Genomic DNA, 4,243 nt, shown 5'->3' with positions numbered 1-4,243 from the left:
AGGTCATGATCTCACAGTTCGTGAATTTGAGCCCCATGTCGGGCTCTGCACTGACAGCATGGAGCCTGCTTAGGTTTCTCTCTCTGCCCCTCCCCTGAGCTGTCTCTCTCTCTCAAAATAGATAAATAAACATTTATTTAAAATTAAAAAATAGGAATGCCTGGGAGGCTCAGTCGGTTAAGCGTCCGGCTTCAGCTCAGGTCGTGATCTCACAGTTCATGAGTGCAAGCCCCATGTCAGGCTCTGTGCTAACAGCGCATTCCATTCCATTCCATTCCATTCCATTCCATTCCATTCCACGACTTACTCATTCCATTACTGGAAGGCCGTATCTCCCACTCCCCTTCACCCGTTTTCCCCACTCCCTACCCCCCTTCCCTCTGGCAGCCATCGGTTTGCTCTGTGTACTTATGGGTCTGTTTCTGCTACTTGCTTATTTGTTTGTTTTGGTATATAGTTTCCCATATAAGTGAAATCACAGGGTTTTCGTCTTTCTCAGTCTGACATATTCCGCTTAGCATAATACCCTCTAGGTCCATCCTTGTTGTTGCAAATGGCAAGATTTCATTTCTTTTTCACGGCTCAGTAATATTCCCGTGTGTTTATATATCACCTCTTATTCATTCATCTCTCAATGGACACTTGATTGCTTCCATATCTTGGCCATTGTAAATAATGCTGCCAGGAACATGGGGGTGCCTATACCTTTTCAAATTAGCATTTTTGTTTTCTCTGGGTAAACATCCTGCCCTGGGATTACTCAATCGACTGATATTTCTTTTTTTTTTTCTTTTTCTCTTTTAACACCTATATTCTATTTTTTAAATATAATTTATTGTCCAATTGGTTTCCATACAACACCCAGTGCTCATCCCAACAGGTGCCCTCTTCAATGCCCATCACCCACTTTCCCCTCCCCCCACCCCCCAATTTCTTTTTTTTTTAATGTTTATTTATTTTCAAGAAAGCGGGAGAGAGAGTGCAAGTGGGGGAGGAGCAGAGAGAGAGAGAGAGAGGGGGGATCTGAAGCGGGCTCCTTGCTGAGAGCAGAGAGCCCAACGCAGGGCTCGAATTCACGAACTGAACTGTGAGATCGTGATCTGAGCCGAAACCAAGAGTCAGACCCTTAACCGACTGAGCCCCCCAGGCGCCCCGGTATTTCTATTTTTAACTTTTTGAGGAACCTCCATCTTATATGCCTTTCGAAAGTGACACGACAAAACACAAACTCAGCCCCCAGCAGGGCACTGGGCTACACGAACGTCCAGCAGAAGCTGGTCTCGGTGAGTCAGATCCCAAATTGTGGATCAAGTCCACACCTTCCAAAGCGGCCACAGAGGTAGAAGCTCATATTCTCCCCAGCCCAGGAAAGAGCCCCAAGGGCCCCTCAGTGCAAGCCTGGCCCACGTCCTGGGGGTCAGGGGGGGTCACGGAGGTCTGGGAGGACCGTGCTACACCGCCGTTACCCCAGGTGATCCACACAAGAAGTGGGTTATTTCCTTCTCGCGATGAAGCTGGGAAGCTTATCCTCCTTCCTTTCCCAGAGACACGCCTGCCAGTCACTTCCCCGTGACCTTCTGTCCTGGCCTGTCTATGCAGTAGCCTCAGGGACAGACAAAACACAAACTCAGCCCCCAGCAGGGCACTGGGCTACATCCGCACTCTCCACCCCAACGGATACATCATCTAGTTGATCGTGGTAAAATACGCATTCCATAAAATCGACCATTGTCACCATTTGTAAGTACGTAAGTACGTTCGCAGTGTTGCGCAACTATCACCACGATCCACTTCTAGAACTTTTTTCATCATCCCAAGCAGGGACTCGAGACCCATTAAACATTAACTCCGCATTCTCCTCCCCCCCCCCCCAGTTCCTGACAACCCCCATTCTACTTTCTGTCTCCATGAATTTGTCTAGTCTAGGAATCTCACAGAAGTGGAGTCACACAGCATGTGTCCTTTGTGTCTGACTTACTTCACTTAGGATAATGTGTTCGAGGTTCGCCCATGTTGCCGGTGGAAGAGAATTTTGCTTTTTTTCACGGCTGAATGATATTGCGGGGTGCGTGTAGGCCACATTTTGTTTCTCCATTCATCCACTGAGGGACCCTTGGGTTGTTTTCGCATTTTGACTATTGTGAATAACCCTGCTGCGAACATCAGTGTACAAGTATGTAAGTATCTAGGGTGTATTATTATTATTATTATTGCCATCCAAATGGGTGTCATAATACACCGGGGACAGCTGTGTGTGAAATGATGTTTTTCAGAAATCGGCTTGATTACAATTCTAACCATTTCTTCACCATGACTTCCTCCTCAGGATCAAAGTCAGGCAATGAACCAAAAGTCTTACCCCTACCAAAGAAAACATAGGAAGCTTGATTTTTAACTCAGGGGTGATGGCCCTTTTCAGTCCATAATTATCTCCCAACCCATCACCTCTCATCGAGTCAGATCAGTACGAAGTCAGAGCTGGGGGTTAGGGGAAGGTTGGGGGAAGTGTGAGATAAAATTCATAGGATCCCTGGGCTGGAAGGGACTTGCCAAATTGCCACCCAGCCTCTGTTTGCATTCCTTTAGTGACAGAGAACTCATCACTTTACCAAGAGAGCTCATTTGCCCATTTCATCCTTGGGTAGGCTCCACCAACTTAAAAAGTCCTTCTTATGTAGATCTAAACCCTATCTTCCTGAAGCTTCCAATTATACCACCTGACTCTCTTCCTTGATCACCAGAAGCTATAAGACATCTTCCAGGTGCCATGAGTCTCCTGTTCTCTAAGCCGTTCACCCTCCTGGTTGGGATTCCCCTTACCCCTAATTGCACACACGCTCTGGGGGCACAGAACTCACCCAGCCCATGCTCATACCCCCCCCCCCCCTTAACAAGAAGCCTTCTTCACCTCCCAGGACACTTTACTCACACACACTAAGCCGGGGCCTTATTGACCTGTTTCCTCTGGGAGTGCAGGGATTCTCAAGACTGTTTTTGCCACCGTCTGGGAAAAAAAAAAAGCCACTTCCCAGAGTGTTTAATACACATAAAGCATCCATAACTCCCAAGAGAGGGTATGGGAGGAAATAAAAACAGGCTTCAAAATGCAGGAGACAGATTTACAGAGACTGAGTCACACGTGGCTGCCATTTAGTGAGCCTTTTAAGATATTTTGGTGCTGGGACACCTCCTGTCCTAGGATCTGTCTCCGGGTCGCTCAAGTCCTTGTCCTGACCTCCGGTGATGGTCTTTCTGATGACAGAGGTAGCCAACTCACTGCTCAGCCGGGCACAGAATTCTCGGCCATGGAACTGGTGGATCTCTCTACAACATACACTGATAGTTTTTCTCTGTTTTTCCTTTCTGCCTTGATGAAAAATCCTTGATGGTTACACACGAGTAACAGAAGCATAAGGTATGTTTCACAATCTCCAAGGTGGATTTCCCATCACTTTGATAGCTCTATCAGCTGGGTTTTTTTTTACCCAGCGATCTGTTGTGGTGCTCTGGAGGGAGAAACTGGGAGACAGAGCAGGGCGGGGAGGGAGGGTTGCAAGCCTTCCCCGACCATGATCTTCCCTATCCAGGGATGGGCTTATGAATGGAACCCATGCTCTTGGTCCAGGACGGAAGGGAATGACCTAAATGGGACGGCGCGTCTGCCATAACTCGGGTCTGGCATCATAACCCTTAATACGATCTCCCATTTGCGGAGCACTTACTCATACGCTGGCAATTCATCAAGTGCTGTTTCTTGCCCCATTCCGCAGAGGAGGCAAGTGAAGTTCGTAGATGCTAAATTACTTCCCCAAGCTCCCTCCCACAGTCCCCTTGGGAAACAGCAGAGGTGGTGCTGGGCGTAGTCTGAGTCTGATTCCAGAGTCTCTGCCTGACCCGTCCCCCAAGACTGCAGGTGCCACGCGGCCCTCGTGGCAGCACTGAAGGCAGGCTTTATTATCCCATTTCACAGAGGAGCAAGGGGAATAGTAGAGAGTAGTGCAGCGGCCAGGCAAAGCCTCCCCCAGAGGTAACTTTTAAGCTGAGACCAGCTGCTGGGGAAGGAGCCAGCTGCGGGAAATTCTGGGGAGAGGGCACTTCTGGCAGAGAGCTGTAAGTGCAAAGGCCCTGAGGCATGAAAAATGTTAAGGACTCTATAGGAAGCCTAATGAGAAAGAAGGAGCATACTGGCGAGAGAAGGGCATTTATGACCACTAGGACAGTGGGGAGAGAGCATCCCAGCAGG

This window comes from Felis catus, chromosome A1 (assembly GCF_018350175.1).
Source record: "Felis catus isolate Fca126 chromosome A1, F.catus_Fca126_mat1.0, whole genome shotgun sequence".
In the NCBI taxonomy this organism is placed as follows: Eukaryota; Metazoa; Chordata; class Mammalia; order Carnivora; family Felidae; genus Felis; species Felis catus.
The sequence above is the reverse complement of the archived record's forward strand: the minus strand, read 5'-3'. Positions refer to the sequence as shown.